General features: G+C 38.2%; 1 long non-coding RNA gene across 3 annotated transcripts in view; it reads right to left on the bottom strand.

The window, feature by feature from the left end:
* Positions 1-22,555, bottom strand: part of LOC148777674 (uncharacterized) — a 116,303-nt gene that overhangs the window by 26,143 nt on the left and 67,605 nt on the right. The window contains exon 4 of one of the 3 annotated variants that reach the window (XR_016037521.1): positions 19,547-19,704. The exons of the other annotated variants lie outside the window; for them this stretch is intronic. This is a non-coding gene — a long non-coding RNA (uncharacterized LOC148777674). Of the gene's footprint in view, positions 1-19,546; positions 19,705-22,555 lie in introns of those variants that run through there. 3 annotated transcript variants of the gene reach the window in all.

The following is a 22,555-nucleotide window of genomic DNA, read 5'->3' as shown; positions in this document are numbered from 1 at the left end:
CAACTATCCTTATTTTCATCCTGATGAGATTCATGAGACACAAAGATGATGCTTGGCTCATGTGTATTGTGTCCCCTAGAACAGAGCTTGCCCAGCTGCCATGATGCATTCCTTTTAGTTTCTCACCCTTGTGCTCCCACACAAATCTCACCTTCCTCTGTTCTCCACCCAGGACATCCTGTGCTCCAAGGCTATCACTCAGAGCCCTGCTATTCATCTCAGGGCTGCCCTTTATTCTTTTTGAATACCTTTGTTCCCATCACAAATTTCCAACAGCCTCCTCTTCCCAGCTTCTCATGGCTGCAGCTATTCACCTACTGACATTGGGCAAAGTACTTGTTTCTCTCACAAGAGGAGTTGTTGTTTTTGTTTAGTCACTAGATGGTGTGTGATCCTTTTGCAACCCCATGGACTGTAGTCCACCAGGTTCCTCTGTCCAGGAGATTTTCCAGGGAAGAATATTGGAGTGAGTCGCCATTTCCTTCTCCAGGGGATCTTCCCAACGCAGGGATCAAACCCAGTTCTCCTGCACTGCAGGCAAATTCTTTACCACTGAGCCACCTGGGAAGCCCCACAAGGGGAGAAGTTGAGACTAAAGAGCAATTGGTGAAGTTCCTCAGATGTCTATGTTACCCTTGCATTGGTTTTAGCATCAGCTTTCTTGCTGATTCTGCTCTTCAGGTGACCTTGACAGGCTTTCTCCTCACAACTCATTTTCCATGTCAGGCCTCCCTTCACCGAGAAACCCTCCTTTCTAGCTGCTTACTCCCACTTCCCCTTTTCTCCAACTCCCACATCACTACACTGATAGCTATGGGTTTGATGCTTCATTTTCCTGGGCTGAACTGTATACACCCTGAGGTAGCAATCATGTTATATATCTTCTTTTCTACCCCTCCAGGTGGTTACTTGTTTACAACAGATATAGAATGAGTCTCAGTTAGATTCAAGACACTGTAAGGAGACAAAGAGATATATTCATTCCACAGTGATATTTTGAATTCTTATTATGGGGACCCTGGCCTCCTGCAGCTTTCAGTCCAGTGATGGAGATGTCATACAAATATTTAATTTACAAAGAGTGGTAAAATTACCACAGAAAGCTATAGAATGCCATAATGAGCTTGTAATGGGGTCACCTTACTTAGTTTGAGGGAATATGTTTTTGCTTTGGCACAGTGTGGATTTCACAAATGAATGAGTGAATGAATGAAACAGCTAAGAAGAGCAGGAAATATGTGCAAGGACGCTCCCAGCAAACCTAATACTCTTTCTTTATTAAAAAACCCATGTGAAATAAAAAAAAATACTACTAATCACAATCAATAAAAATCATATGAAGGTGGGATGATTGGGGAGAACGGCATTGTAGCATGTATATTATCATATGTGACCAGTCCAGGCTCGACACATGATACAGGATGCTTGGGGCTGGTGCACGGGAATGACCTGGAGGGAGGATTTGGGGAAGAGGGAGGTGGGAAGGGGGTTCAAGAAAGGGAACACACGTACACCCGGGGCGGATTCATGTCAATGTATGGCAAAACCAACCAATATATTAATGTAAGGTGATTTGCCTCCAATAAAATAAATTAAAAAAATAAAATAAAAATCATAAAACAAATAATGTGACTGGAAGTAACTTTAGACATCATCCAAATCTGTACTATTAGCGTTTGAGGGACCCTTTCAAATTCTAAGACAAACAAATGTTTGCAGACAATTGCAGTGAGACCCCCACTAAAGCTCAAGAATACCATCATGAGATAAAAAGCATTTCTCTTGCAATACTTTTAGATATATGACATATATACAGTCAGGGTAGATGATAGTTTTCCAGTCAGAGCCACAGCATACCCAGAATAGCAGGTCCTCCCCAAAACTTTGATTTGTTCAATAAACTCCTAAGAAAAGAAGCTCTCCTTGAAGAAAATATCCACAAGGGTCTAAAGACAAATCTAGAATATATTCTTTTAAACTTTGTTTGTTGGGGGAGGGGTGCAGGGGGGAGATGCCAAAAAGGAGAAAAATCAGTTAAAAAGACAGATTCAAGATGTTTGAAACATTTACAAATCAAATGCATACCTTAAGTAGGAACAAGTCAAAACAAAATGTTATCTTAGTTTTCTTTTGCTTAAACTGAGTTATTTTATTTCTCTTGTAAACATGGGAATAAAAGAAAGTACTTTGTCTGCCAAGTGTACATGCTTCCAGACTGGTTCTCTCTAGCAGGAGAAAAATCAGCATGAAAGGATACTGAACAAGTGTAGAAACACAAAATGAGAGAGATGAAATCATTGTTTTCGTTTCTTTTTACACCATATAACGAAAAACATGTTTCAAATTTGAGAAAAGTTTCAAAATGTAGGGAACACATTCTATAGAGTTGTTATAAAGACATAGGTTTTGGACCCAAACTGCTGCATACAAATAAATCTGAATCCTTTTTGAACTAAACAGCCTCGGTCTATGCATTTAACATTTCAGAGCATAATTTCCTCTTAAGCAAAATGGGATAATAATAATAATAACAATAGCAATATTAATAGCCTCATGTAGAGCTCAGCAAATATTAAATAAAAAATAATCCATATAAAATACTTAGAAGGATACTTGACACATTTCAAAAATGCAAGAAAGAAAATAGAAAAGAAAAAAAGGAAGAAAAAATATTTCCACATTAGAGAGAGTTGAGAATAAGATGTTTCCATATAAAACTACATCTTTTAAAATACTTTTAAAATATAATATCAGAAACAAAGGTTGAGCAATGGAAATTTCACAGATGTCCAAAAGAAAGAAGCAAAACATGGAAAAGAAACCAGAGAACTCTGATAGTTGAACTCGTCTGAGGCAAAAAAAATGACTACCCACTCCAGTATTCTTGGGACTTCCCTGGAGGCTCAGACAGTAAAAAGAATCTGCCCATAATGCAGGAGACCCAGCTTCAATCACTGGATCAGGAAAAACCCCTGAAGAAGGGAATGGATACCCACTCCAGTATTCTAGCCTGGATAATTCCATGGACAGAGGAGCCTGGTAAGCTACAGTCCATAAGGTCCCAAAGAGTCGGACACAACTAAGCAACTAACACTCCATTAAAAAAGAAAACTTGAACAGCTCTATGTTTATTGATGCTGACATGTAAGATTTACAATACACATAAATGTATGAGGTTTATAATATACATCAGATCAGTTCAGTTCAGTCATTCAGTTGTGTCTGACTCTTTGCAATTCCATGACCCCCAGCATGCCAGGCCTCCCTGTCCATCACCAACTCCCGGAGTCCACCCAAACCCATGTTCATTGAGTCGATGATGCCATCCAACCATCTCATCCTCTGTCATCCCCTTCTCCTGCCCTCAAACTTTCCCAGCATCAGGGTCTTTTCCAGTGAGTCAGCTCTTCACATCAGTGGCCAAAGTATTGAAGTTTCAGCTTCAATATCAGTCCTTTCAATGAACACTCAGGACTGATATCCTTTAGGATGGACTGATTGGATCTCCTTGCAGTCCAAGGGAATCTCAAGAGTCTTCTCCAACACCACAGTTCAAAAGCATCAATTCTTTGGCGAACAGTTTTCTTTATAGTCCAACTCTCACATCCATACATGTCCACTGGGGAAAACCATAGCCTTAACTAGATAGACCTTTGTTGACAAAGTAATGTCTCTGCTTTTTAATATGCTATCTAGGTTAGTCATAACTTTCCTTCCAAATAGTAAGTGTCTTTTAATTTCATGGCTTCAATCACCATCTGCAGTGATTTTGGAGCCCAGAAAAATAAAGTCAACCACTCTTTCCACTGTTTCTCTGTCTATTTGCTGTAAAGTGATGGGACTGGATGCCATGATCTTAGTTTTCTGAATGTTGAGCTTTAAGCCAACTTTTTCACTCTCCTCTTTCACTTTCATCAAGAGGCTCTTTAGTTCCTCTTCACTTTCTGCCATAAGGGTGGTATCATCTGCATATCTGAGGTTATTGATATCTCCTGGCCATCTTGATTCCAGCTTGTGCTTCATCCAGCCTAGCATTTCTCATGATGTACTCTGCATACAAGTTAAATAAGCAGGGTGACAATATACAGCCTTGATGTACTTCTTTTCCTATTTGGAACCAGTCTGTTGTTCCATGTCCAGTTCTAACTGTTGCTTCCTGACCTGCATACAGGTTTCTCAAGAGGCAAGTCAGGTGGTCTGGTATTCCCATCTCTTTCAGAATTTTCCACAGTTTATTGTAATCCACATAGTCAAAGGCTTTGACATAGTCAATAAAACAGAAATAGATGTTTTTCTGAAACTCTCTTGCTTTTTCCATGATCCCGCGGATGTTGGCAATTTGATTTCTGGTTCCTCTGCCTTTTCTAAAACCAGCTTGAACATCTGGAAGTTCATGGTTCACGTATTGCTGAAAGCCTGGCTTGAAGAATTTTGAGCGTGACTTTACTAGCATGTGAGATGAGTGCAATTGTGCGGTAGTTTGAGCATTCTTTGGCATTGCCTTTCTTTGGGATTGGCATGAAAACTGACCTTTTTCGGTCCTGTGGCCATGGCTGAGTTTTCCAAATTTGCTGGCACGTTGAGTGCAGCACTTTCACAGCATCATCATAAATGAACATAAATCGCAATGAAAAGTTAAAAATGCTATCAAATGTCTCACCATCTTATGAAAACATAAGTGAAGAAAATTATGCACAAAAAGACAGGCACTCTCATAATGAGGCAAGTTATCTTGAGTAAGTCTGAAATGGCTGATTTGCCAAGGGAGGGACCAACATTACAAGAGGACCAGCTTAAAGGCTTTTTTGGAAGCTTTGCACTAAACGAGTTGGGCCCCTCACTGGTCTGCTGTGCCGAGCACACTTTGTACCTCTTCAGAGAAGCAAGCAGAGTTTATAGCTGACTTCTGTTCCTGTTGATTCTACTGAACAATGTTCCTTAATCAAGCAGCTGACACACAGCTAGTTGACTTCCAGACTGAGCTACTCCATACTCAGCCCGCACCCTCTGGCCAGGGTCTGCCGAGAATCTGTAGGCCTGTTAGGACACAGCGGATTCCTTGTAAGTCACTTGGCTGCTTGTGCTCCCACTGCATGCCAATTAGTCTGCAGGCTGCTCTTTCTCTGCAGCCATCAGAACTGCACTCCTGAATCAGGAATGTCTCAGGAACCACATGACTGAGACACCAAATGATGCCGATGCTCAGTGTCTGTCATCAACCTGGACCTCAAATGGCCTTGGCAAACCCTGAGCCCTTAGCAGACCATTTTCAGAATAGGTACTATGAAAGTTACCTATTTTACAAGGTAAGAAGAGGAAGTATTTACACAAGAAGTTTTATGTGATGACTGTGGGGTGTGGGTAGAATAAACAAGCATTCAAGTAAATAGATTTCTGGGTTTTCGTCCAAATGTTGTTTTTCTATTCCCTCTAACCTACTGAAATGTTCTTCATTATTCTATAAATTCTAATGCTAAAAATTAGACACACTGAGCTAGGGTTTTGTCAATTTTTGTTGTTGTCTAGTTGCTAAGTCATGTCCAACTCTTTGTGAAACAGTGGACTATAGCCCTCCAGGCTCCTCTTTCCATGGGATTTTCCAGGCAAGAATACTGGAGTGGGTTGCCATTTGCTTCTCCAGGAGATCTTACTGATCCAGGGGTTGAACCGTCTCCTGCATTGCAGGCAGATTCTTTACTACTGTGCCATCTTGGAAGCCCCTTAGTTTTTTTTTTTTTTTAGCTCAAGTTATAAACTAAAAATGATAATATATTTCTAACATGGCTATAATGAGTGAAGTTAGTGAAATCAGAGGAGTGTACATAGGAAATACTCAGGGATATGGGGTTGAGAGGCAGGGCATGAAAGAAAAACTGTTGAGCTTCTGAATGCTCTTGGCAAAATCCCCCCAAAGCCACTTTACAAAGCTGCCCTATATCTTCTGGCTCATCTCAAGATACTCTTTTCATAAGGTTCCACCATTCTCAAATGTACTGCAGCCAGCCCTGGGGAAAAAAATACATGGAAGAGAATCCTAAAAATGAATGGCACTTTCAGATCATTTACAACAAACAGAAAACACACTAAGAGAATCAACAGTGTAGAAAGACAAATATTGTCTGATCTCTCTTACATGTGGATTTTAAAACAGGTGAGCTCATAGAAACAAAGAGTAGAATGGGGCTGGAGGATGGAGAAATATCAGACAAAAAGTACAAACTTCCAGTTATAAGATGACTAAATTCTGGGGATCTAATGTGCAGTATGGCAACCACAGCTAGGAGTACTATGTTGTATATCTGAAATTTGCTAAGATAATAGACCTTAAGTGTTCTTACCACACAAAAAAAAAACAAAAACAAAAAACTGGTAACTATGTGAGGTAATGGATTTCTTAATTAGTTTGATTGTGGTAATCATTTCACTATATATATGTACATCAAGTCATCATGTTGTCCTTAAATATAAGCAACCAAGCAGGACCCTATGGGGCTTTCCCAGGACAGGACCTTCCCCAAGCTTTAGTCTCTCAGACTTCCCCTGAGTCACAAAAACCTGGCTCAAGAGTTAATGATTGGAAGAATATGAACATGTAGTAACAAAAGATAGTACTTGGGCCAGAAGAACTGGTGACAATTTAAACAGATCAACTGTATGGTAGAGTCACAGAATCTTTAGTTCCTCCCAGAAGGACATAGATAATAGTGTCTGATATACACTCTTCACTTATTTTATAGATCCCCAAACCATACTAGAAGAAAGAAATTAACTGCATGATGGTCATGCACATGTAGTCCCAAGACAGATGCTTGGAGCCTGAAGATTGGTGATTTTCCCTGTGACACCACCCTATTACCTCACTATCAACCAGGGAATTGTGTGTGGATTGATCACACACCTTCACCTCCACTCTTTCACCTTGCCTTTAAAGCTCTTCCCTGAAATCCACTGGAGAGTTAAGGTCTTTTCAGCATTTGTCACACAGATTCCTTGTTTGGCACTTGTAATAAACCATACACTTTCCTTCACAACCCATTGCCAGTAAACTGGCTTTACTGTGTGCAGATAAGCAGACCTAAGTTTGGTTTGGTAAAATATATATAATTTTAATTTGTCATTTATGCCTCAATAAAACCTGGGAGGAAACATTAGGGGAAAGCCTGTGAAAGGTATATGGGAACACTGTGCTGTCATAGTGACTTTCCTATAAATCAAAATTATTCCAATTTTTTTTAAGATCATCAAAAAAAATAAATTGTATAAATATAACTTTAATAGAAAAATCAGAATCTTTCTTTTAGGGTGATAATAGTATTATAGGGGCTTCTCTGGTTGCTCATATATAAAGAGTCCGTCTGCCAATACAGGAGGAGCAGGTTTCATCCCTGAGTCAGGAAGATCTAGAAAAGGAAATGGCAACCCACTCCAGTATTCTTGCCTGGGAAATCCCATGGACAGAGGAGCCTGGACGGCTACAGTCCATGGGATCATAAAAGAGTCAGACATGACTTACGCACATAAAAGAATATGCACATAAAAAAGAGTATTTTTTTGTGTAAGAAACTATTTTCTATGCAAAAATGTCCAAATAGGTTAATCCCTAAAGACAAAATTTAAACCACAGTATGTTTTCAGCCACAATAGCAATTATTTTCTTCCTAACTTCATTTCCCTACTGTTGGCTCACAGGCCACTCTCAGTGTCCACAACCAATGGGAACAAGAACAGGAAACTCAAGTTTGCAGATGCTGAGTGTGATATGTTCCTAATTCAACACGAGACAGAAAAGAGGCCCTGTAGAGCGAGTCCTTAAACTGAAGTCCTTGTCCTCAGGCCACATATAAAGGCTTTCTACATACATTATTTCCTTAGGTTTGCTGAGATAGTAAGCAGTCGATGTATTATATTGTTTCTCTTTCCCAATAGCTGTTCCTACCACCTTCTAGAGGGAAGGCAAAACTTTCCCTCTTCGAGAACATCACAAAAATCCACTGCCCTGGAGGGTAAAAACTGATGAGGCATCACAAAGAAAATTTCTGTTGTGGTTACAAAGAAAAATGACTGGAAACATAGAGAAGAAACACTTTGCAAGGCAGATGGTTTCCAAATCCTTGCTTTCAATATAATTGAACATCATCTAGTGAAGGATCATTTTAAAATATTTGATCGAAAATGGGAAGTGATTCTTTGGCATGTAACTTGGATTATTTTACTATACATTTAGAAAATTAAAAAAAACATTTACTGATTTATGAGAAAAGTAATACTGCAATGGAAAATAGGGATAACACTACTGATGTTGAGAAACAACTGATATTTATCATGAATAAAATTTATTTTCCATGTAAAAGTATCAACATGAAAATAATATATATATAGTGCTTACTATGGACGTTAAGTGTTATATATGTTTATCTCATTGGACTCTGTTAAGCTCTCCAAGCTTAATATTATTTTTACTGCATTTTACAGTTGAGACAATAAAAACATAGAGAGGTTGAGAAACTTTTCCAAGGCTACATATCTGGGCAGAGCTAGCTTTTGAATCTAGGCAGTCTGACTCCAGAGGGTGTGCTCTTAAGCATACCTTGTGTTGTCTCAGTGCATTTATAATAAGTATATTTAGGTTACTTATATATATTAATAACCAAATCCACAAACATTTTTCCATATTTAGAAATTTACAGTAATAATTTAACATTTGAAAATGTATATACAAATTTTTATTGTGAATAAATATGATAGAGTAGCCAATGAAAGTCTTGATTTTTTAAAAAATTTTTATTTTATATTATGGTATAGCCAATTAACAATGTTGTGATAGTTTCTAGTGAACAGAAAAGGGGCTCAGACATACATATACATGAATCCATTCACCCCCAAACTCTGCTCCTATCCAGGCTGCCACATAACATTGAGCAGGGTTCCATGTGCTATACAGAAGGTCCTTGTTGGTTATCCATTTTAAATATAGCAGTGTGTACATGTCCAACCCAAACTCCCTAACTATCCCTTCTCCCCATTCTTCCCCTGAGCAACCATAAGTTCATTCTCTAAGTCTGTGAGTCTCTTTCTGTTTTGTAAGTAAGTTCATTTGTATCTTTTCTTTTTAGAGTCCATATATAAGGTATGTCATATGATATTTCTTCTCCTCTGACTTACTTCACTTAGTAAATGAACCAAAGATGATACAAACAGATGGAGAGAGACATACCATATTTTGGATTGGAAGAATCAATATTGTCAGAATGACTATACTACCCAAAGCAATCTACAGATTTAGTGAAATCCCTACCAAGTTACCAATGGCATTTTTCACAGAACTAGAACAAAAAAGTTCACAATTTGTATGGAATCACAAAAGATCTCAAATAGCCAAAGCAATTTTGAGAAAGAAAAATGGAACTGGAAGAATCAACTTCCCTGACTTCGGACTATACTACAAATCTATCGTCATTGAGATAGCATGGTATTGGCACAAAATCAGAAATATAGACCAATGGAACAGGATAGAAATAAACCCACAGAGATAAACCCACAAACATGCGGGCACCTCATCTTTAACAAAGGAGCAAAACTACACAATGGAGAAAAGACAGTCTCTTCAATAAGCAGTGCTGGGAAAACTGGACAGCTAGCTATAAAACAATAAAACTAGAATACTTCCTAACACTATACACAAAAATACATTCAAAATGGGTTAAATACTTAAATGTAAGGCAAGAAACTATAAAGTTCTTACAAGAAAGCATAGGGAGTACACTCTCTGAAATAGATAGCAGTAATATACCCACCTCCTAGAGTAATGGAAATAAAAATGAAAATAAACAAATAAGACTAATACAACTTACAATATTTTACATAACAAAGGGAACCATAAACAAGATGAAAAGATAGCCCTTATAATGGGAGAAAATAATTGCAAATGCAGTAACTGATGAAGGAATAATCTCCAAAATATATAAGCAAATCATACAGCTCAATATCAGAAAAACGATCAAAACAGACATACAGATGGGCTAATAAACACATAAACATATGTTCAACATCACTTATTATTAGAGAAATGCAAATCAAAATTACAATGAGCTATCACCTTGGACTGATCAGAATGACCATCACCAAAAAATCTATAAACAGTAAATGCTGGAGAGGATGTGGAGAAAAAGGAACCCTTTTGCTCTGTTGGTGGGAATGTAAACTGATACAGTTATTGTGGGGAACAGTATGGAGATTCCTTTAAAAACAATGAATAAATCTATAATATGATCCAGCAATCCCAGTACTGGGCATATATGCTAAATAAACCACAATTTGGCCACATGTACCCCAATGTTCACTGAAGCAATATTTACAATAGCCAGGACATGGAAGCAACCTAGATATCCACAGACAAGTGAATGGATTAAGATGATGTGGTACATTTATACAATGGAATATTACTCAGCCATAAAAAGAAACGAATGTGAGTCAATTGTAGTCAGGTGGAAGAACCTAGAACCTCTTATACAGAATGAAGTAAGGCAGAAAGAGAAAAACAAATATCATTTATTAACACATACAAATGGAATCTAGAAACATGTTACTAATGATCCTATTTGCAGGGAAGCAATGGAGAAAATGTAGAGAACAGACTTGTGGACACAGCAGGATAAGAAGGGGTGGGAATAATGGAGAAAGTAGTATTGACATATATACACTATCATGTGTAAAATAGATAGTGCATACATACATGCACAGTTGCTCAGTTGTGTCTGACTCTTTGCAACCCCATGGTCTGTAGGCCACCAGGCTCACCTGTCCATGGGATTATCCCAGCAAGAATACAGGAGTGGGTTGCCATTTCCTCCTCCAGGGGACCTTCCCCACCCAGGGATCAAACCAGTGTTTCCTGCACTTTCTGCATTGGCAGGCAATTCTTTACCACTGAGCTACCTGGGAAGTCCAGCTAGCTAGTGCAAAGTTGCTATGTAACACAGAGAGTCCAGCCTGGCACACTGTGATGATGTAGAGGGATGGGATGGGGTCAGGGGAGAGAGTCCCAAGAGGGAGGGGAGATATATATATATATACATATATATCTCAAACTATGACTGATTTACATTGTTGTATGGCAGATACCAACACAACATTGTAAAACAATTTCTCCCCAATTAAATATTTAAAAAATAAAATACTATTACAATGAAAAACAAGAATTTTATACAGAGTATTCATAAACCCACCACGTACACTCTATGTTAATATTTTATTATACTTTTATACTTTCTTATCACAAAGGCATCGATTCATTCAATATGTTTTTTTAAGCTCTACTGAATACAATAATCTAAGTGGACAGTATGAGGATTTTTTTATTAGGTTTACAAAAATTCTACAATGATTTTCACAAGCCAGTTTTAAAATATTTCCATCTTCTCTCCAAAATCCCCATGCAGTTTGCAACCAATCATCAATTCCACCCCCAGTCATTGGCAAGCACTGACACACTTTCTACATGCATAACTTTCCATTCTCCTATTATCTCAATAAATTTGACTGATCTATTATGTATATTTCACAGCTTGTTTTTTTCACATTAGAGTGATGTCTGAATTTCACCCAGATTGTTGCTTATTCCTTTTTAGTTCATTCCTTTTTGTTTTGGGGTAGTACTTCATGGTGTAGATATTCCATATTTTGTGTACTCATTCACCAAATGATGGATGGATAACTGGTTTGTTTCCAGTTTTTGACTGGTAATGATGAATGAAGCCTCTAGGTACACTCACATGAAAGTTTACTGTGAACATATGTTGCCATTTCTCTTTGATGAATACCTAGGAGTATAATTGCTGGTAGAATGGGGAATGTGTATTTATTAATATCTTTTTAAAAAACTGTGTGTGCCTGTTTTCCAAACACTTTGGAGCATTGTTCATTCCTACTAGTAATGCAGGAGAGTTTCTCCATATTCTTGCCAACATTTGGTGTTGAAAGACTCTAATTTTGTTGTTCAGTCACCAAATCACACCAGACTTTTTGCGACTCCATGAACTGCAGCAGGTTAGGTTTTCCTGTCCTTCACCATCCTCCAGAGTGTGTTCAAACTCATGTCCATTGAGTCAATGATGCCATCCAACTATCTCATCCTCTGTCACCCCCTTCTCCTTTTCTACTCAGTCTTTCCCAGCACAAGGGTCTTTTCTAATAAGTTAGCACTTCACATCAGGTGGACAAAATATTGGAGCTTCAGCTTCAGCATCAGTCCTTTCAATAAATATTCAGGTTTGATTGCATTTAGGAACTTATGATCTGAGTCACAGTCAGCTCCAGGTCTTGTTTTTGCTGACTGCATAGAGCTTCCCCATCTTTGGCTGCAAACATAATCAACCTGATTTTGATACTCACCATCTGGTGATGTCCATGTGGAGAGTCATCTTGTGTTATTGGAAGAGGGTGTTTGCTATGACCAGTGTATTCTCTCACAAATATCTGCTAGCCTTTGCCCAACTTCATTTTGTACCCCAAGAACAAACTTGCCTTTTATGCCAAGTATCTCTTGACTTCCTACTTTTGCATTCCAGTCCTCTAGGATGAAATCCTCTAGGATGAAAAGGACTTCTCTTTTGGTGTCAGTTTTAGAAGGTCTTGTAGGTCTTCATAGACCCACTCAAATTCAGCTTCTTGTGCATTAGTGGTTGACTCATATCCTTGGATTACTGTGATGTTGAATGGCTTGTGTTAGAAGCAAGGTCATTCTGTTGTATTGTAGATTGCACCCAAGTACTGCATTTCAGATTCTTTTGTTACCTATGCAGGCTACTCCATTTCTTCCAAGGGATTCTTACCCACAGTAATAGATATAATGGTCATCTGAATTAAATTCTCCCATTCATACCCATTTTAGTTCACTAATTCCTAAAATGTCGATGTTCACTCTTGCCATCTCTTGCTGACCATGTCCATTTACCTTGATTCATTGATTAAACATTCCAGATTCCTATCAATATTGTTCTTTACAGAATCAAACTTTACTTTTACCACCAGACACATACATAAAGGAGCCTCACTTCTGCTTTGGCCCAGCCTCTTCTTTCTTTCTGGAGCTATTTTTCCACTCTTCCCCAGTAGCATATTGGACACATTCCACCTCGGAGCTTATCTTTTCTCCTTTCCTACTATTCCTTTTTTTTTTTCCCCTTTTCATACTCTTTATGGGGTTCTTGAAGCAAAAATACTGGAGTGGTTTGCCATTCCCTCTTCCAGTGGACCATGTTTTGCCATAACTCTCCACCATGACCTGTCCATCTTGCATGGCCTTGTATGGCACAGATGGCTCAGTGCTTCATTGAGTTATGCAAGCCCCTTCACCACAAGACTATGATCCATGAAGGGGTCAATTCACTGTAAACAAGTCTTTTTTTTTTTTTCTGCACTCATTATACTGCTTCTTGATCTACATGTGTGTGAGACCAGTCGCTCAGTCTTGTCTGACTCTTCACAACCCCATGGACTGTAGCCTGCCAGGCTCATCTGTCCATGGAATTTTCCAGGCAAGAAAATTCCTTGAGTGGGTTGTCATTTCCTGGAGTGGGCTGTCATTTCCAGGTGACCTTCCCAACCAAAGGATCAAACCTGGGCCTCCTGTGTGTCCTGCATTGGCAGGCAGATTCTTTAGCACTGTGCCACCTTGGAAGCTCTTTCTTGATCTATACATCTGTCCTTGTATCAATAATATATGATCTTGATTACTGTGGTGTTATACAGTTAGTTTTAAAATCAGGCAGGCTTTCAGTAGTTTTGCAATATATATCTGGGTGTGGATTGCTTTCTGTTTTTTTAAACTTGGTGTTCATTGTATCTGCAGATTATCTTTCTTCAAACTTGGAATCACTCAATCATTAAGTTCGAGTTTTTCTTTTGTCTCTTTCTCTCTCTCCTCTCCTTCTGGAATTCTCATGAAGCATATACTGACAGACAGGACAGTTTTGTATAAATCCCTGAGGCTCCATTCACTTTCTTCAATCTTTGTTTCTCATGATCTTTGGATTGAACAATTCCTATTCATCTACCTTCAAGTTCAATGATTCTGTTTTCTGTCATCTGAAATCTGCTATTGAGATAATCTAGGGGGTATTTAAGTTGTTTTCAACTGTAGAATATCTTTTGGTTCCTTTTTTAGGTTCTATTTCTTTAATGATATTCCATATTTGTTGAGTTATTGTCATATTTTAGTTCTCAGAATATAGTTTCCTTTAGTTCTTAGCATTATAAGTACTGCTTTGTAGTGTTTGTCTGATAAATCCAATATTTGGGCCTTCTCAGTGTTATTTCCTTTTTTTTTTTTTCCCTAAATGTAAGTTTCACGAGATCTCAGTTGAAAACTGGTCATTTCTGATGATATATTGCAGAAATCATGAACTCTATTTTATTTTTTCTGAAGGTTTTATTGTTATTTTTTGCAACTTGCTTGGACTTTGGAATTTGTTTCCCCTGCAGTATGTAGCCACTGATGTTTCTGCTTAATTTTTAATTCTGTCTTTATTTTTTGGTTTTGTTTCCTAGGAGTTGCTTCTGGGTCTGCATACCTTAGAGGTTACCTAATGACTTGGGCAGATATTGCCTAACTACCTTGAGCTGTACACCGTCCATCTTCCATGAGTCAATCTTTGTGAGGTTTGGGGAGCACATTCAAAATTACAGCCCGTTCTTAGATCTGCCTTGCTTTTTACTGCTTGCTTACATGTAGTGTTTTAGTTAACGGGGCACAAGTGCATAGGTTGTGTCAGCCCTTCTACACTCTCACTGGCAGAGTCTCACTGTTAATTCTCTGGATGATCCATAGTTCACTTGAAAAGGACTTTGGACCATCAAAGTTTCCACTGAGTCTAAGATTTAGTCAACAAAATAGTGATTTTCCACTCTACCTCAAATTGTTTGCTCCTTCTAGCAGTGAAGCTGTTTGTTTGTTTATTTTGCATCCATCTTTACTCTGGTAAACTGACAAAACTACAGCTGGGAAGGATGACTGGGACAGGCCCCAGGCAAGAAGGCTGCAGATATTCTGATGTTATTACCTGAAGCTCCAGAATTATTTCAGTAGTAAATGCTTCTCAAATTTCTGTCTTGTCCATTGAATTTGCATGGGCCTGGAAGTGGTTGTTTATTATTTTAATTTTGGGTAGTTTTAGACTTTCTTGTTTTGGAGGCATTTCTCCAAACTATTTACTTTGCCATACCTGGAAAGCCCTCTTATTTGTGTGTTTTTGAAATGGATGCTAATGGATAACAAATCACTCCAGTACTTATATTCTATTGGTTCTATGAAGACCTACAAGACCTTTTAGAACTAACACCCAAAAAAGATGTCCTTTTCATTATAGGGGACTGGAATGCAAAAGTAGGAAGTCAAGAAACACCTGGAGTAACAGGCAAATTTGGCCTTGGAGCACGGAATGAAGCAGGGCAAAGGTTAATAGAGTTTTGTCAAGAGAATGCACTGGTCATAGCAAACACCCTCTTCCAACAACACAAGAGAAGACTACACATGGACATCACCAGATGGTCAACACCGAAATCAGATTGATTATATTCTTTGCAACCAAAGATGGAGAAGCTGTATACAGTTAGCTAAAACAAGACCAGGAGCTGACTGTGGCTCAGGTCATGAACTCCTTATTGTGAAATTCAGACTTAAATTGAAGAAAGTAGGGCAAACCACTAGACCATTCAGATATGACCTCAATCAAATCCCTTATGATTATACAGTGGAAGTGAGAAATAGATTTAAGGGACTAGATCTGATTGATAGAGTGCCTGATGAACTCTGGACGGAGGTTCGTGACATTGTACAGGAGACAGGGACCAAGACCATCCCCATGGAAAAGAAATGCAAAAGAGCGAAATGGCTGTCTGAGGAGGCCTTACAAATAGCTGTGAAAAGAAGAGAGGTGAAAAGCAAAGGAGAAAAGGAAAGATATAAGCATCTGAATGCAGACTTCCAAAGAATAGCAAGGAGAGATAAGAAAGACTTCCTCAGTGATCAATGCAAAGAAATAGAGAAAAACAACAGAATGGGAAAAACAAGAGACCTCTTCAAGAAAATTAGAGATTCCAAGGGAAAATTTCATGCATAGATGGGCTCGATAAAGGACAGAAATGGTATGGACCTAACAGAAGCAGAAGATATTAAGAAGAGGTGGCAGGAATACACAGAAGAACTGTACAAAAAAGATCTTCACGACCAAGATAGTCACAATAACGTGATCACTGACCTAGAGCCAGACATCTTGGAATGTGAAGTCAAGTGGGCCTTAGAAAGCATCACTACGAACAAAGCTAGTGGAGGTGATGGAATTCCAGTTGAGCTATTTCAAGTCTTGAAAGATAATGCTGTGAAAGTGCTGCACTCAATATGCCAGCAGATTTGGAAAACTCAGCAGTGGCCACAGGACTGGAAGAGGTCAGTCTTCATTCCAATCCCAAAGAAAGGCAATGCCAAAGAATGCTCAAACTACCACACAATTGCACTCATCTCACAGGCTAGTAAAGTCATGCTCAAAATTCTCCAAGCCAGGCTTCAGCAGTATGTAAACCGTGAACTCCCAGATGTTCAAGCAGGTTTTAGAAAGGGCAGAGGCACCAGAGATCAAATTGCCAACATCCGCTGGATCATGGAGAAAGCAAGAGAGTTCCAGAAAAACATCTATTTCTGCTTCATTGACTATGCCAAAGCCTTTGACTGTGTGGATCACAATAAATTGTGGAACATTCTGAAAGAGATGGGAATCCCAGACCACCTGACCTGCCTCTTGAGAAACCTGTATGCAGGTCAGGAAGCAACAGTTAGAACTGGACATGGAACAACAGACTGGTTCCAAATAGGAAAAGGAGTACGTCAAGGTTGTATATTGTCACCTTGCTTATTTAACTTCTATGCAGAGTACATCATGAGGAACGCTGGGCTGGAAGAAGCACAAGCTGGAATCAAGATTGCAGGGAGAAATATCAATAACCTCAGATATGCAGATGACACTACCCTTATGGCAGAAAGTGAAGAGGAACTCAAAAGCCTCTTGATGAAAGTGAAAGAGGAGAGTGAAAAGGTTGGCTTGAAGCTCAACATTCAGAAAACAAAGATCATGGCATCTGGTCCCATCATTTCATGGGAAATAGATGGAAAAACAGTGGAAACAGTGTCAGACTTTGTTTTTTTGGGCTCCAAAATCACTGCAGATGCTGATTGCAGCCATGAAATTAAAAGACGCTTGCTCCTTGAAGGAAAGTTATGACCAACCTTGATAGTATATTAAAAAGCAGAGACATTACTTTGCCAACCAAGGTCCGTCTAGTCAAGGCAATGGTTTTTCCCGTGGTCATGTATGGATGTGAGAGTTGGACTGTGAAGAAGGCTGATCGCCGAAGAATCGATGCTTTTGAACTGTGGTGTTGGAGAAGACTCTTGAGAGTCCCTTAGACTGCAAGGAGATCCAACCAGTCCATTCAAAAGGAGATCAATCCTGGATGTTCATTGGAGGGACTGATGCTAAAGCTGAAGCTGCAATATTTTGGCCACCTCACGCGATGAGTTGACTCACTGGAAAAGACTCTGATGCTGGGAAAGGTTGGGGGCGGGAGGAGAAGGGGACGATGGAGAATGAGATGGCTGGATGGCATCACCGACTCTGTGGACATGAGTTTGAGTGTACTCCGGGAGTTGGTGATGGACAGGGAGGCCTGGCGTGCTGTGGTTCATGGGGTCGCGGAGAATCGGACACGACTGAGCGACTGAACTGAACTGAACTGAACTGAAAAAGAGAGCTAAAAACAGTTTTGCGTAAATCATCAACATTAAAAGTATATGGGAAATGACATACTTTAACTCTTAACGTGATTAAAAATTTAAGATACCAATTTAAAAATTAAGAGGGCATGTGCAGTTTGTAAAAATTTAGTAGGTACAAAAACCAAAAGTTTAAAGGTTTAAATTCCCAGCCCTAGATAAAAGAAAAACTTTAAGATCAAAGTCCTGGGCCTAGAGAACTGTCCCATAATCATTTGAAATATACCAGGTCTGAATGGAATCATGCCTGCTGATTTTTCTTAGAATGACACAGTTTTAGTAAAAAGTTGTGTTCTGTATGCTATTACATCTTACTTAAATTTGCCCACACACAAAATAGGAACTAAATGCTCTTAAAATTTTCTAAGGGTTATAATTAGGCTACCAATTGCATTCTTTAGTTTTGATGTTTCTTTATTAGGTACAAGACTGTTCTTATACATATGATATAATACCCACTTATAATTAGAAAGTAGCAAGTAACATTCATTTAGCAATTATTCTGGGATTTTCAAAGATTTATGATGTTGGGGCTTTACAATTCTTTCTAAAATATGTGTTTTATTACAATGTAACAGACCAATAACTGCACTTCAGTTAGGCAAGTTGCCTTCTCAGCTTTCAAGAGATTTATGGTAAAATAACAATAGGCACTTACCAAGATTAAGTACTCTACAAAAGCTGCAGATCACTGATGATGAGTTAAACCTCATTATTGTACTAGTTACTATGCAGGAGATATGTAAACTATCAAAACAAATACAGGGCAACAACTTTAAAGCTCCTAAAAGAGATAAATGTATTTTGCAAGGTAGTGAATTTCTCCTTCTACATCTCAGTATATGCCCAAACATGGTCTAAGTGGTTCTCTCTATGGAGAGAAATGGTAGTTGGAGGACAAAGGGCCAAAGGGGGACTCATTCTTCACTTGTTACTCTTTTGGATAATGAGAATTTGCCTTCTAAATGACACATGCATGTATTAACTATTCCACAAGAATAAATAATTTTAAAGTATAAAATGATAGAAAATATCTTCTATCTATTATGAAGACATGTTTCTTATTAACTCAGGTGTTACATTTCTAATGAAATTATCTACTGTTTTTTGAATACACATTAGTAAATCAATGTAAGGAAAATAAGAATAGGTAATGGGAATCAACAAAACCAAAATAAAAACAATGTTGCTAAGAAAAAAAGGATAAGTTTTAATTCACAGTGTGAATTAAAAAATGGATAATGTGGAATTAAGAAAGAAATCTGGGTTTTTACACATTGTTTCATCACTTTCTATTTTGAGAGTATATGGAGGCTGATTAGGAAAAAACGGTGATTTCAGTGTTGAAAGATGAGAGTTAAATTGCATCTTTCAGCACTGAAATCACCATTTTTCCTATCTTGCAAGAAAACATGTGTAGAGGTTAAGAATATTGCCTGTAAAGTTCAAATTAAGTCTCTGCCAATTATTAAGTGGCCTGGGGTACAGTGCTTAACTACTCTCACCCTATTTCCAGATCAGAAAAACAGACTAATGACAAACTTTACCTAATATGATGGCTTCAAGGATCATTGAGGTAGTACACATCAAATGCAAAACAGCCCAGCCACACAACAAGCAATTAATAGATCCTTGCTATCATTGTTAAGGGATAACAGTGTTGATATGAATCCCAAGCTTAAAAACCAGTGACATAATTTGTGAACAGATCTTTTGCTCTGTTATAAATTTTAGGCATTTGATTAGACTTTGCATATGTGAATTAATAGATAAGATGAAAAGTTGGTAGATTTTAGAATGTTTATGACCTACCACTCTGTAAAAAGGCAACCAAGCTGTCCTGGTGTCTGTCTATGCTCCATGATGCCCAAATTGAAGGACTAAGGAAACAAATATGTGTAGTTAGTGCATTTAAAGAAAAAAAAAAATTATAAATTCAAGATGAATGAAAGCTCAGTGGAAAAGGTAACTTACTCTAAAATAAAAGTAAAATGTTTCATTGTGACAAAGATACCTATCCTGCACTGCATAGATCCCTGACATCACAATGACTCTAACTGCATTAGTCCAAAAATACAGAATGCTTTGAAAGGCAACAGGAGAAAGGGGATCCTGAAATACCTTGTGAACAGCCAGGGATCATGCTTGGGATTCATTTCCAGGCAATCAATCAGCTTGTTGATTCACCAAAATGGAACTGTTGTTTAAGATCTGAATGCTTGGTTTAAGAGCTATTGACTACTGTCACTTGAGACACTACAAGTTGCAGCCTACATTAGCTGTGTAGTTGTAGAAAGACTGAATATCTTAATGAAATCAAGCCTCCTTAAATGACCTATAAATTCAACATGATTTTAATCAAAACTCGGGGCTGGTGTGCGGGGATGACCCAGAGGGAGGATAAAGAGAGGAGGGAGGTGAGAGGGGGGTTCACGAGGGGGAACTCATGTACACCTGGGGCGAATTCATGTCAATGTATGGCAAAACCAACCAATATAATATTGTAAAATTAAAAAAAATAAATCAAAAAAATAAAAAAATAAAAAAAAAACTTTATAAATTTGGAATATTTATAGCCAAGAACCCATGGAAAAAAAACAGAAAAGATATTTGTTATTGTACCAAATCCATAATTATTATAAGACTATAATATTAAAAATCATGTGGTATTAGCACAGGGAAAGTAAAAAGAGAAACACAAATACATGGAAACTTCAGTGAGGAAAGGCTGGACATTTCTCTAAGTCACGTGATGATCAGCGATTTTTGACATAGAAGAGGAACTGGACTCCAAGGTTACTCTGTGTGTACTAAAAAAGTCAATTACAGGGTCTTTAATGAGTAAAATAAATAGCCAGTGGGAATTTGCTGTATGGCTCAGGAAGCTCAAACAGGGGCTCTGTATCAACCTAGAGGGGTGGGATGGGGAGGGAGATGGGAGGGAGCTTCAGAAGAGAAAGGATATATGTATACCTATGGCTGATTCATGTTGAGGTTTGACAGAAAACAGCAAAATTCTGTAAAGCAGTTATCCTTCAATAAAAAATAAATTAAAAAAAACAGCTATGAAAAAAGCAAAGCTAAAAACTTTTAGAAATAGAATATAGAAGGATCTTCATGTATTCGGAATGGAGAAAGATTTCTTAAATAAGACACAATAAGTATAAACCAAAGAGGAAGTTGTTAAAATTAATAACAGTCTTCATCTTCCTGCTGTCATAACAAAGAACCATAAGCTGGATTGTTTAAACAATAGAAATGCATCCTCTTACAGGTCTGTGTCTTAGAAGTTCAAATCAAAGCATTGTCAGTGTTGGTTCCTTCTCAGGCCTCTCTCCTGAGAGAGAGAGACAGCCATCTTCTTGTTCTTCACATTACCTTCACTCTGAGCCTGTCTGTATCCAGATTTCCTCTCATTGAGGCACGAGTTGAATTGACTTAGGGCTCACCCTAGCAAGGTCCTATTTATCTACCTCTTTGAAGGCTGCATATCCAAATACGGTCACACACTGAAGTACTAGGGGTTAGGGCTTCAGCATGTGAGTTTGGGAGTGACACAATTTAGCCTATAAAAATGGGCAAAGACTTAAGCCCTTCATAAAAAAAGAAACCCCAGTGGCTGATAGTGCACCATCAAAATATGCTGAATCTCTTTAATATTCACAGAAAAACAAGTTAAAAACCAGAGTGACATACCATTTCACACCCACAAGATCGGTCAGGATTTTAAAGCTGATAGTATCAAGTATTGGCAAAGATATGGATCAACTGGATTGCATATCCTCAAGGATAAGACTGGAAATTTAGCTAACGACCTTAATTTTTTTCACCCATCCAGCAATATTGATGGCATCTATGCCTTAAGTTTCAGGGTTGTCAATTCTAGGAATATTAACTAAAGAAAGTCTTATACATTTACATCAATGAGCATGTAAAAATTGTTTATACCAGGACTATTTGTGGTAGGTAACAAGACAATGGAAAACCAAAGTTTATCAATAGCACTATGAATACATTATAGTACAATCCTATAATGAAGTATTCAACATCCACTGAAAGGAATCAATTACAGCTAAAAGCAAAAATGTAGATGAAGTTCAGGAACATAAAGGTAAGTGAAAAAAAAGCAATTTCAAAAATAACACTTAAAAATGATGATTTATATAAATTTCAAGAATAGGAAAAGCTAAAAAATATTTTTAAGGATAAAACACATGGTTAAGCCATAAAGGAAAAATAAACATAAAATTCTGGATAATGGTGCCGCTGAGGCAGAATGGTTTGGGGGCTGCTGCTGCTGCTGCTGCTGCTAAGTTGCTTCAGTCATGTCTGACTCTATGTGACCCCATAGACGGCAGCCCACCAGGCTCCCCCGTCTCTGGGATTCTCCAGGCAAGAACACTGGAGTGGGTTACCATTTCCTTCTCCAATTCATGAAAGTGAAAAGTGAAAGTGAAGTCGCTCAATCGTGTCTGACTCTTAGCGATCCCATGGACTGCAGCCCACAAGGCTCCTCCGTCCATGGGATTTTCCAGACAAGAGTATTGAAGTGGGGTGCCATTGCCTTCTCCAGTGGTTTGGGGGAGGGGAACACAATACAGATATATTCACTGAATTCATTTGAAACTCTAAAATATATCAAATGTTTTATTACAATTTTTGTTATACATTTAATATTTAACAAAAATATTGTAAAGTAAAAAATTAAGACACATAATACACCTGTTTCAC

This window comes from Moschus berezovskii, chromosome 6 (assembly GCF_049115385.1).
Source record: "Moschus berezovskii isolate FMDL1 chromosome 6, NW_MosBer_1.0, whole genome shotgun sequence".
Taxonomy (NCBI): domain Eukaryota; kingdom Metazoa; phylum Chordata; class Mammalia; order Artiodactyla; family Moschidae; genus Moschus; species Moschus berezovskii.
The sequence above is the reverse complement of the archived record's forward strand: the minus strand, read 5'-3'. Positions and strand labels throughout refer to the sequence as shown.